The 13,858-nt window shown below is 37.3% G+C and overlaps 2 pseudogenes; both read right to left on the reverse strand.

Annotated features, from left to right (window-relative positions):
• Positions 1-2,260: 2,260 nt before the first annotated feature.
• On the reverse strand, positions 2,261-12,320 carry LOC101090675 (annotated as a pseudogene).
• An 83-nt stretch (positions 12,321-12,403) lies between these two features.
• Positions 12,404-13,291, reverse strand: LOC101084859 (annotated as a pseudogene).
• Between the last annotated feature and the right edge of the window lie 567 nt (positions 13,292-13,858).

A 13,858-nucleotide genomic window follows, 5' to 3' on the forward strand; every position in this document is an offset into this window, starting at 1 on the left:
GCAAAAACATGAAAGGAAGAGCTACTTACATGAATATATGAGATTTCATACCTTTTTAATTGCTAAACAAATTTTGCAGACTTGAAAGGGGCTAGTTTGACAGCCCTGAAGCAAAAGCCCAAGCTTATTAACAGTTGTAACCTTAACCTATTGAAAAACAATATGAGGCTAAAATAGAGAGCAACTCAAGGGTTTCTTAGGAATGGGAGTATAAGAGGTCATGAATGAAAAGTTGCCTAGCAGTTGAGGCAATTACCCCTGTCAAGGGAAGAGCAAAGTACCTTTATTTTTCTTCTCCTTTCCTCCCCCAAACCTGGTAGAAATTGCCCTTACATCAATAAGATAGGCTTGGTGATTAGAGCAGAAATATTCTCATCCAGGTCAACCACCACTTCCTCTTCACAGGATGTCTTAGGGAAAATTACAATGATTGATTTATGTGCATAGATGGTGGGCCACTCTAAGATGACAGTTAAGGAGGGCTTGAGAATGTATTGGAGAATGTCTTAACGGTAGCAGGGACATTTCTAGCAGCAGGGGAAACAGAGAAGGCTGGGTGGTGTATGGATGAACGCCAGCTAGCAGAAGCCAAGAGGCCCAGCCCAGGGCTTGTCTGCTAATCACATTCAAACCTACACCTTGCCAGAAAGCCACGTCCCAAACTCTAAATAGTGCTTGCTTCAGGGGTCAATTTTTCCAAGAGCTTTCTCTGAAAAGATTTTAAATGGAAATATAAGTTTCATGTGAGCAATACGGAAGAAAAATGTAAATCTCTTCTCCACCTGCATTTACTTTCCCTGGTGTGTTTTAGGCAAAAGAAAAACCCATCAGAAATGACTCCAGAACCCAGACTCTGACCTCCTCAGATCCTGCTCCCTCTAATCAGGCCACAGTTGACTGACAGTCAGGAAATAAACTCTTCTTTGAAGGTACAGCTGGAGCAGGTTTATAGCAAATGACTAATATGATCTAATCTTGCAGCAATTTCGACAGTTTTCAATTCTGGAAGATTCATATATGTCTGTTTAACTTTGTGATGCTGTCCTGTCACTGCTCATTGAATTATCCTTCAAGATTCAATCTTCTCAAATATTGCAACCTTCTTCATTACCAAACTCCAGTGTAATATCAGGATCCACAATGTGCCCAAGCCCCACAATATCAATCTGGACACATTGAAAAGACAAAAAAAAAAAGGCCTAACAGCCAAAACCTTATTGGTAGGAGGAGTAGATAACCATTTATCCAATTAGCAAATTCTCATTGAACTACTACTAGGTGTACCAGCCACTGTTAAGTATTTGGGGTGGTACAATCATCCATAAATTTCTGAGATGCCTAAGGTCTGGTGGCCAAAAATCTACCTTCCCCACAAGCTGGATGCCTGAAATCTATTTAATAAGAGACAGTATTTAATTCTATAATTGGAGATAAGCTTAGAAAAATGCTCTTTGTGAGGGGGAAGAAAGTTGATTTAAATCCATACGAAGTCATAAATGATTAATATTAGAGTGACTCCTCAGAGCAGATTTTAATAGGAAGGAAGAAAGAGAACAGGCAGTACTGGAAGCAGGGAAGGAGGAGAAGAGGTGGGGAAGAGGAGGAGGGCAGATAACACAAAGAGAAAATCCAGACAGAGTAAGGAAGCTGGGGGGTAGCGGAGGGGGAGAGGGTGTCCAAAAAGTAACTTGGTCAATTACACTGTTTTACCAAAGGCAATCTAGCCTGGAACTCAAGTAAGCAACACTGGGGCCTAAAAAGGAAGATACAAAATTCAGCTGGTGCTAGACCAGACTCCACAAGAGTTTTACATTTTCTTTTGAATCCAGTAATAAATTATATACCCAAAGGATACTTATTGGAATAAAAAACACTGCCTCAAGTGTAAAGCAGGATGAAATTCAAAACTTAAAATTACAAAGGGTATTAACATAAATATTAGCTATTCCTAAAAGATTTTCAGACTCACCTGTGCACATGGCTCATTTTCTTTGGCCCATTTTAATTACCTTTTACGTTTGTAGCTCCATTTTATTTTATTTTTATTTTATTTTTTTTCCATTATAAAAATTTATCAAGGGAATACTTTGAGTTTTTAAAGGTTTGGTTTGGCAAAGTAAAAGACTAAAAACCATGAAAACACTTTAAATTCTTTTTTAACCTACCAAGTAGGATGTAAATTTAATAAATCCTGTATTACTTTAGGAAAGAGACTGCTTTCCTAATTCAGAAAAATTGATTTCCAAGTCATGCTCTCTTATCTCTACTGCCTTGTAACCTGAAGGAGAACTGAACTTCATCAGGGTATGGCTCCTCTGGAAATCAAGGTGGGAAGAATAGTCAATATCCAAACACGGATTAGGTGGAGACCGAGCCAAAAGCAGAGTCTGTGAAACAGGGTGTGATCATCCAACCAGGGTACTTTTGAGAGAGAAAGGGTACTAATTACTTGAGAACAAAAGGCATAAAATGGGACATGTGGCCACTCTAGTGATAAGATAGTTTGAGAAACTACATTTCTCGGTATGCCCTGCCACTTGAAAGTCAAAAGGCCCAACTGGAGCAAAGCACCCTGGGACCTGTAGTTAGCGCCATTTAAGATATAAACAGTATAGGGCTCATTCTGACATGGAGCCTTCCACCTTCCACGGGATATTTAACCAGACACAGAACACAACACTTGAGGTGAAATTTCAATCGATATTAAGTCTGGGTGGAAGCTCTCTCTCCCTCACAACTTGAGTTTGCAAAGAGGTGGAGCTGGTAGAGCTGTCCACTGATCGAAGGCCCTGTTTCTCCTGGGTGCAGTGCTGCTTCTACCTTTCCACATCACCAGCGTCCCCATTGCCACTAGTCTTTTGGGGGATTCTGGGGCAGGCTGTTCCCACCCGACTTCAGCCAACTCATACAACTTAATGGTGACTTGAGCGTCTTCCACAGAAGAATGTCCACTTTTCCCAATCTGGATGTCCCATTTCAGAAGCTTCTTGGTGAGATTCTTCAGAGACATGGTAGCATTCTCCAGGCAGTCAACCTTCCGTTTGATGGCTGGGAGGATATGGGAGGTGTTGCAGGTGAGGGATGTGGTGTGGAAGTACTAAAGGGCTTTGAAATTGTGAATGGGATGCCCCACCACTATCTTCCCTGTGAGTATCTTCAAGATCTGGTTCTGAGTAATCTTAAAGGGTGTATCATTCATCATGCACTGCTTCCAGATGCCACTCTATCTTGTCCGGTAGTCCACGATGTGGCAGGGGGGAAGGATGTACTCATCATAAAGCACATCTCCATGGTAGTTGACAGTGCTACATCAGGCCAAAGAACTTATATGCCCCTGGGATCCTGTGCCCACCATCTCACAGTCAATTGGCATCATCTTCTTTGGCATCTTCTAGGATGCTCCAGAGCATTTATTCTCTGAATGAGATTGGGTAGAGTTCCATAGAGCATTCTTCTGAGTAGGGTTCTTCTGGGGTCCTTACTTCTAGAGGCAAGTTGAGTGGCTCATAATCTTTGGGAGGGCACTCTGGAACTCCCATTTTGGACTTCACTATCAGATCAGGTTCTTTATTTGCTTTGTTTATAATTTGATACATAGGGCTCCAAAATGTCCTAACATACAATTCAGACTCCATCCATCCTTATTTCTATTTTAATTTTCAATGGTCTGTGCAAGGGCTGTGCTTTCATAGCATGAGAGGGAGTATGTGTGCATGTGTGTCTAGTGGGGAGACAGGGGTTTCCAGATTCTCACAGAGTACATCTTTCAAATGGAGACACAAATGAAAGCATAGTTACAAAATCAGGAGAACACATTCTACACTGATGGAACAGGTTTTCTGAAGCTCATAACTCTACCAAAGAGGAGACAAGTCTTAGGTCTGACACACTGCTGCATTCGTGATTCCATTTCCTTCTAATTAGGAGGTGTTGAGATTGTAGTGCTCAGCCAGTTTCTGACAATTATTATGCTCTTTTTTGTTCCTTCACTGGGACTTTTAGAACCTTAGGATAGTTGGTAAAAAGAATGTTCATGTATAGCTGATAACATGAAAGCCTTTATGGGCTCCATGGGAAAGAGACATTTCATATTTAAGAAGAAAAAATTAGAAGAGAGGTTTCTTTCTGTCATTTCTCTGATAGAGTTATGTCTCTCCTGCTGGTAGCTTTTAAGACAAGGAGATTTGTATGAGTTGCCATGAAATTCATTATCATACATTTATGCTCTAAAAATGCAATTGCAACCACTCTTCATGTATGTCACATTTACAATAAGTATCCCAATAAAACCTTATCCACATAAATGACTAATAAGAACTCCAAGTGGGAAAAGAGATGTTTTTTTCATTATCTGATCATATCTCAGAGCTTAGGACAATCATGTTATATAAGCCAAATACAGCCTTCTCATGAGTGACACAATTACCTTTTCATCTAAGAATGCTCACTCCCAGCCAAAAGGCCTTTCCAAGCAAGGTCCATTGGACAAATCAGTTCACAATCCACCCGGCTCTCCAGAGTTTTCATGCTCCTTCATTATGCTGAAGAAACAGCATAAATGTGGGAGTTAGAAATGTAGGGGTCTAGGTTTGGCTCTGTGAGCAATTCATGGCATAACTTTAATGGGTCTCAACTTTCTGGTCTATGCAATAAGGCAAACAACACTACTTGAACACAGTAACATTTGAGCTTTCTGTTCCAAAAAAGTTTAAATGTGGTAATGAATATTAACATAATTTTAACTGTATAAAATGTAATACAAATGCAAGATGAAATTATTCCTTTTAACTCCAGAGAAGAAAGATGATCCAGTGGGGAAAAATCATGACTAATTTTCTCTTCTTGAAGATATGCACAAGACCTTTTGTACCATTAAACTATAGCTGTGGAAGCTTTTGATCAATTACCAATTAATTCAGTTCTTCCTCTGGTTTCTCCTCTCTCCCAGCCTTTTTATCTGTGACGCTCACCTATTAATCTCCTCAATGATAATTTATTTTCTTCTTACATCTAATGCTGCTATTGAGAAGTCTGAGATCAACCTGATTCTTGTTCCTTTGTAGGTGCACCATTTGTCCTTTCAGGACACTTTTAGAATTTTCTCTTTGATTCTCTTAATGTTTATTATAAAGTATCTAGTATAAGTTTTCCTTTTCTCTCCTGTTTGACTCTCTATGACTCTTTACTACATGAAGTCTCTCATTATTTTTCAATTCCAAAACATTTATCTCCATTATTTCTTTTTTTAATATAATTTATTGTCAAGTTAACTAACATACAGTGTATACAGTGTTCTCTGGGCTTCAGGAGTAGATTCCCATGATTCATCATTTACATACAACACCCAGTGCTCGTCCCAACAAGTGCCCTCCTCAATGCCATCACCCATTTCCCCTCCCCACCCTGGGCCCCATCAACCCTCAGTTTGTTCTCTGTATTTAAGAGTATCTTACAGTTTGCCTCCCTCTCTGTTTGAAACTATTTTTCCCCTTCCATTACCCATGCTCTTTTGTTAAGTTTCTCAAATTCCACATATGAATGAAAACATATGATATCTTTCTTTGACTTATTTCACTTAGCAAAATATCCTCCAGTTCCATCCACATTGTTGAAAATGGCAAGATTTCATTCTTTCTCATTACCAAGTAGTGTTTCATTGTATATATAAACCACATCTTCTTTATCCATTCATCAGTTGATGGACATTTGAGCCCTTTCCATAATTTGTCCCTTATTTCTTAAGGTAGTTACTTCTCCCTATTTTTTATTTTCTCTATTTCTTGGACTGCTTTTATTTCATGTTGGAATTTTACTTCCATCTTCCATATCCTACAGCTTTTCTTTTATATTTTCTATCTTTTTACCTTTTCCTGCTATCTTCTGGGAAAGTTCTTCAATTTTATATTTAACTCACTAATTTGTTCCTTAGCTAAATTTATACTGGTATTAACTCCGTCAGTCATATTTTTTTAATTTCAATTATTATATTTTTTATGAATAGAATTTCCACTTACATTCATGACAGAGAAACTGGCACGGTCTTGTCTTCTTACCATAAATGACTAGAAAACTGAACAAAATATAGGAGACAATTGTTTTCAGACAATAGACAACAGGCAGTGCAAGACTGCAATTTTTGAAAGAAGGGGAAAAAATGAGGTAATCTCTATGATTGTCTCACCTTGCTGCCTACAGGCAATTTCTGGACAACAGCATAGGGATGGAAAGTCCAAGCACAACATAGTGATCTTGCTGATTTGAAGAGTCAGAGATCAGAATTCAGGGAGGCTGAGGCAGCTACAATTAGTGGAACAGAGAAGTGGAGAGGAGAGAGCTATGCAAAGAAAGAACTCTACAAATTGGCTTAGCAACACCCTTGAATCTTTGATATGTACTGAGCTCTGCATACATAAAGCAAAATTCCAATGAGAATGGGCAAAGAACAACTGCTGGGGAATGAACAATTCCTAGAGCTCACACACAGCTAGGAAATGATTGATTTCCAGCCAGCCATAGCAGACAAATGTTGAGAATCAAGAAATTTAAGTAGAGACCCCAGGATGATGACACTTTAGTGTGGGATAATCTAGCCCTTCAATAAAGGCTATCCTAGGCCTACCATAACAAAACTTATCAACAATCCTTGAAAATTTGAAGCTGATATGAAACTGACTTTGCTTCCCAAAACAAAATTCAACATTCTCTAAAGTAAAAGTAAAATCCAGGCTCTCAACAATAAAACTTTCACAATATCCAGCAACCAATTAAAAAAACTACTAAACAAGTGAAAAAGCAGGAAAATATGACCTATAACCCGGAGAAATATCAGACAACATAAAAAGACACAGAAATGACAGAGAGGATGGAATTAGCAGACTAAAATTTAGAATCACTCTTAAAATATTAAGGTTAAAAGTTAAAGAAGGGTCAAAGGTTAAAGTAAAATATTGAAGTAATTAGGAAAGAAATGGAAAGTATAAGAAAGAACCAAATGAAAGTATTAGAGGTGGCTATATAATATTTGAAATGGAAATTTCACTGGGTACGATTGACAGCAAATTAGACACTGTGGAAAATGAGTAAATTTGAGGACATAGCAGTGGAAACTATCCAAATTGAAGCCCAAGAAGAAGAAAAAAAATGAGGGGCGCCTGGGTAGCTCAGTCAGTTAAGTGTCTGACTTTGGCTCAGATCATGATCTCACAGTCCATGCATTCAAGCCCCATGTCGTGTTCTGTGTTCACAGCTCAGAGCCTGGAGCCTGCTTTGGATTCTGTGTCTTCCTCTCTTTCTTCCCCTCCCCTGCTTGCACTATGTCTCCTCTCTCTTTCTCCTTTCTCTTTCTCTATTAAAAAAAATTTTGTAAATAGAAGGAGAAAAATGTAAGAAAAGATGAGCACAGCCTCAGTGGCATGTGGGTCAATATCAAATAGTGTAGCCTATAAGCAATTGGAGTCCCAGAATGGAAGGTTCAGAGAAAATGCTTGAAGAAATAATGGCTGAAAGCTTTCCAATTTGATGATAACTGTGAATTCACAGATCCAAAAAATTCCACAAGACTAAGCAGTATAAAGTCAAAGAAAAACATGTATAGGCACATCATAATCAATATGCTGAAAACTGATACAGGAAAATCCTAAATGCAGTCAGAGGAAGAAAAAGAATACCTTATATATAAGGGAATAAAGATAAGAATGAATACTGACTTCTTGTCAGAAAGAATATAACCTGGAAAAGAATTCTATATCCAAGGGGGGAGAAACTTCAAAAATAAAGACCAAAGGAATACTTTGCTAGGCAAATGAAAGCTGAGAGAATTTGTCACCAGCAAACCTGCACAAAAGGAAATATTAGACCCAGTGCCCAGATCTTGGTTTCTAATATCATTCTGCAATGAAAGAAACAAGGGCTCTTTGTAGAAATGGCAGACTCTAAGGCTGCAGATGGGAGTAGACAAGATGAGCCTGGAGCATCTTGTAATACCAGAAACTAAGGAAGTGTTAAAAAAAGAAAAAATGATGGGGTCATGTCAAAGAGATACAGCAATCAACTGAAAGAGCTCCCAGTGGCCAAAGTTGGAATTATGTGAAAAAGAAAATAAATTAGTATTAGATTATAACCCAAATTATAAAACAAATATCCATAAGTCCATATTGGTATAAATAAAAGATGTAGTAAACAAATAGAGGATAATATACCCATAATAAACCTCCTATATATAATAATTCCAAATAAATTAGGTATTGTCTCCGCTCGAGGAGGTAGAGCCTAAGTTCCACTCCTCAAATGTGGGTTGCACAAAATAACTCCATTCCAAAGAGAACAGTATGGAAAAATAGGAGAAAGAGTAACTTTAGAGTGGAGAAATCTAACAAATACTGCTTCCGACAAATATCAAGGTTAATATAATCAGTGATAAATCATGCTGATAGCATGTACACATGATAGGATATGATGAGAAGTGAACTTTGTGTCTTCCTCCCAAGAGCACATAACCCAGTCTAATCATGAATAAAACATCCTACAGACCCAAATGGAGGACAATCTACAAAATACCCGACCAGTATTCCTCAAAATTGTCAAGGTCATCAAGAACAAAGAAAGTCTGAGTAACCATCACAGCCAAGAGGAGCCTAAAGAGACATGATAAATAAGTGTAATGTGGTATCTTGGATGTGTGTCTAGAAATGAAAAAAGAAACGAGATTAAAAACTAAGGAAATCAAAAAAAGTATGGATTTTAGTTAACAATAATGTATCAATATTGGTTCATTAGTTGTGAGAAATGTACCATACTAATATAAGATATTAACAGTAGGGGAAACAGAATGCAAGGTATATGTAAACTCTCTGTACCATCTTTGCAATTTTTTATAAATCTAAATCTATTCCATAATAAAAATATACTTAAAAAGAAATGACAAGGGATTGTTTTCAGGCTGAAGTAAAATGTTATGAAATGAAAATTGAGGTCTACACAAAGGAATGAAGAGTGTCAGAAATGGTAAATATGTACATAAATATATGTTTTATGGCTAATATTTTCCATTTGATCCTTTAAAATTATTTTATTTCATATTACTAATTTATTACCTTAAATCTTTAAATATATTTACCTTGTATATTTTAAATTATTAGCCCATCTATTCCAGTAATTCTGAATTGAATGGTATATATTTTCAATTTGTTGTCCTTTTCTATAGTAGTCATCCATCCTTCTCAGAGGTTTAAGTATGCTTATTCTTATTTCCTGGGGGTATCAGCTACTGCATCTCATAAATGTATATCAAAAAAGGGTCAAGGATCAAGGGCCAGGCTCTAGTTCAGTCCTAGTGAAGAGTCCCAGATACCACAGAACTACTGTTACTCCTGCATCGTGGCACCTTATGAGGCAACTCTTCTTGTTAGTTGCCTTGAGTTGCAAACCATCAGATCAAAGAGTTTGGAGGGGGAGAGGTGGAGGAATGAATGTCAGAGGGCAACTGGTTAGTCCATCCTTATGTCCATCAAGTCACTCCAGTAAGACTTTTGCATTGCCTATCTACTCATGAGCCTGCTGATACAGGCAGTTTGGTCTATTGCAGCTGATTTCTTCAGTGAATGAGGTAGGCGGAAATTATACTAAGGATATACGAGGGATCATAAGGAACAGAACTCTAGAAGTTTTGTTCTGCCCTATCCCATCACCAATACCTCTGATCATCCCTTGCACCAAGCTACAACCATCTAACTTCTACACACATCAGTTCGAGGCAGTTTTCAGTTTCTCCAGGGACTTCTCACAGTGGTATTGCCATAGTTGTTGATATTTTTCCTGGAATCTATGTTTCCCTCTGGCTTCTCTCTCTATAGTTGATTTTGGGTAGGAAGTAAAAATCCATTTGTCAAGAATTGTAAATATAACTCTTGTTAGGAGCTTACTCTGTGCATAGAACTTTACTTGCATTAATCTCATTTAATCCTGTCAACATCCCTATGCAGTACATACTATTTTCATACCCATTCTACAGATGAGGTAACTGTAGCACAAGGACATTAAGCAACTCACACAAGATCACAGTGTAAGAGATGGAGCCAAAATTCAAAACCAGTCAATCTTACTTCAGAAACTAGGATCTTTGCTCACCACCAGATACCCAGTGATTAGCATATTATAAGTGCTCAAAAATATTTATTGAATGGTTTTCAAATAATGAACAAGTGGATAGATGGCTAGAAGTACACTGCCAGCTTCCTCAGCAATCCATTTCTCTGTTTTCCTCTATTCAATTGCTTTAGTGTCTCTGAAATACACTATGAAGCCTATCTGTGTATCTTTCACAGAGTGACACATTTTACTTTCCTTTTAGTCTTTATCATTTAAAAAAGCATATTTGTACTTCTAATGAAAAGAAGTATCTTTTGCTTTTTCAGAGTAAGTATAGGAGACACACCTTTTTCATTACCAGAGCTCTGTCACAAAAGCTGGATTGTTTTCCCTCTGCAATTTCTGATGAAAATAGGTCCTGCAAGAGAAAGAACATAAATGGCCATCAAACATATGGAAAGATGCTCTGCCTCACCAACTGTGAATGAAATACACATTAAAACAACACTGACCTGGAAAAAAAAAAACTTTTCAAACTGGCAAAAAATTACAGGATTTAAATACCCTGTATTGGTAAGGGTTATAGGAAACAGGCCCTCTTAGACATTGGTAGAGTTTAAATTGGTACAGCTTTTGTAAAAAGAAATTTGACAATCTACCAACATTTAAATATGTAGACATTTTGACCCAGGATTTCCATTTCTAATAATTTATGTTACCAAAAAGAACCTTGTGTCATACAACACATTTGTTGTAGCATAATTCATATAGAAAAAAACTGAAATAAATGAGATTTCTGTTAATAGGGGAATGGTTAAATAGATTGAAAATGGGATACTATGGAATCATGAAGTGAGGGAATTCTATATGTATTTATGTTGGAAACTATTCATAATATGTTGATAAATTAGAAAACATAGAAAAGTATATAAAATACCATCCAATTTATATAAACCAAAATAATTTATATATCTAACTGTATATGTTTACATATGCATATTAAAATTCTGAATTTATACCAATCTGTTAACAATTGTTACCTCTGAAGAGTGCGATTAAACAGAGAACAGATTGGTGGTTGCCAGAAGTGGAGGTTAGGGGTGAGCAAAATGGATGAAGGGGGTCAAAAGGTATAAACTTCCAGTTATAAGTTTTTGGAGTGTCACTGTACAGTATTGTGACTATAGTTAATACTGTACTGTATATTTGAAAGTTGCTAAGAGTACATCCTAACAGTTCTCATCACAATAAAAAATGTATATGTGAGGTGATGGATATTAACCAAGCTTATTGTAATAATCAAAAAAAGGGGGGAATGATGAAACTTCACTTATGTAATATTTGAATTTTTTTCAACATAGAAGCTCTTTTATAATTTTTAAAAAAGGAAGGAAGACAGAGAGAAAGGAAGGAAGGTTAACATTCACTTGGAATCTTCACTCAAATCAACTGGAATTGTATTTGAAAAATAGCCAGGAATCAGAAGGCCCTTGTTTTGAATTCCTCTAGGCTTGAGCTTATAGAGAATGCACACTAAGACACTCTAGGAAGCTTCTTGTGAAGAGTTCAGTCCTTCTTCACAGAAAACTGTTGTATTTTTAGGTTGCTGTGCTAGCGATTATGGCAGTCTACACCCTTTAGGTAGAAAAGAAAGCATAACAATTGCCCTAGCCATTAAAAGAAAATTTTATTTAAATGCAAAAGCAAAACTCCTTCATTTCTTCCTATGTGTTATTTTATTTTAAAATAAATATCTATAAAATATATATCTATATATATGTATATAGATAACCTCTTCCTTCAGCTACACATGAAAGTGGACCTCCAGGTGGTCAAAGGCTGCTGAACAGATCTTGCTATTTCCAGTGGTTAAACTTAGGTGGACGAAGACCTCATAAAGTCATACTAAGAATCTCAACAGATGGGTGTCCTAAACACTGAGAGAAAAGAAAAGGCAAGGGTTCAAATGGTGGGTCTCTTTGCTTCCAGATTCCAGGCTGTGTGAATATGTCATTGTTAGGCCAAATATATCCCATAAATATATTTGGGGGATGAGGTGAGGAATTGTGATCTTACCCTAAAGGCTGGCATCTTTCTTGATAAGGGTATAATTATGCACTCAGGCCTTTCTCAGCACAGCTGAAATGTGGCCAGGTGGTATTGTGTAATTAATTGGAAGCCAATTAATATATGCAACAATTTACCATCACTTTCATTTTCCTCATGGAGACCATTCCTACCAATTCTGACATTCACAATGATAGGAATAAATATTTTTTAATGGATCAATTTTTTACTTAGGTTCTTTGTAAGAAATTTAGAACATCAATTTGTGAAGATAAACTCCTTTTGTAAGAGAAAACACAGAGCAGAGGCAGCCCTGAAGAGGGAGAACAGCTTTGATTTTTGGCAGAATTTACGAGTCCACAGCTTTCTGATCAACCTTGTGCTGCTCTGTAATCTATTTCTCTTTCTCTGTGTTGAAGATCTCACCTTCCTGCTGTCTGGGTTTCCACAGCTTCTTCATCTTGAAGTAAGCAGAAGTGAGGTGTTTTGAGATTTTCACACTGTTGATAGCAATTTTGGCCGAAGTGTCAATGATACATTTCTGGTGTTTTCTATGGAGAGGAACTCATTTGAGGGCCAGAGGGCCAGTCACAAGTAGCAAGCCATTGCTCATTTGCATCAGGAAAACCACCCTCTTGCCTATGTGTTGCCCAGTGAGGATGATCAAAATGGTCCCAGGAGTGCTGAGTGCTAAATCTCAGCATCCACCCATCTTACATGCTGACTGAAAGGTTTTTTTTTTTTTTTTTTTTTTTTTTTTTTTTTTTGCCATGGCTCAACAGTTTTTGAGGCACATCTTCAGCAGAATAATGCTTAGGCATTTTGCAAAGTTTAACCACTCTGGTACCACCATTCTTGTCATAACCAACTGGCTTTGTGACAGTAGCAAAAATTTTCTCTTTCTTCTTCTTTTCAACCCTGGATTTCACTGCTAAATGGCCTTTCTGGAATACATAGCCAATGGGGAATGTCTGCCAATTCCACTGACTAGGACAGGGATTCTGTTACACTGGTGTTTCCCCTTCTTTGGCATTTTAGCTTTGAGGCTACTCTTCTTAACATTGTCACCAGCACCAGCCTTCTTGGCTTCAGGTTTCTTCTCCTTAGTATCCGGCTTCTCAACTTTTTCACCCACCATCTTGCGAGATGAGAAAGATGACTCTATAGGAATCAATATTAAACTTGTACAGCTCAGCCTACTCAAAAGATGAGGAAAATGAAATAAAAATAATAAGCACCCAGAAAAGGCACAACTTATGTTGTTACAGCCAGATTTATTTATATAACAATAATCATTTTGAGAATAGCAGTGACTAGAGTTTGTCCATTGTGTGAGTTATTAGCCTGAGAAACATAGGCTTGTAATTATTAAGGAGGAAATAGGCATGGAATTTAGACAGAAAGGATGTTCAATCAATAAATAAGTATCTATTTGGAGAGTAAGGGCTTACAATTACATTTATTTATTATTTATTTATTTATTCTCAAGTTAGTTAACATACAGTGTAGTCTTGGCTTCAGAAGTAGAACCCAGTAATTCATCTCTTACATATGACACCCAGTGCTCATCCCGAAAAGTGCCCTCCTTAATGCCCGTCACCCATTTAACCCACCCCCCATCAACCTTCAGTTTGCTCTCTGTATTTAAGAGTCTGTTAAGGTTTGCCTCCTTCTCTGTTTTTATCTTATTTTTCCTTCCCTTTCC

Source organism: Felis catus, chromosome X, assembly GCF_018350175.1.
Source record: "Felis catus isolate Fca126 chromosome X, F.catus_Fca126_mat1.0, whole genome shotgun sequence".
Classification (NCBI taxonomy): Eukaryota; Metazoa; Chordata; class Mammalia; order Carnivora; family Felidae; genus Felis; species Felis catus.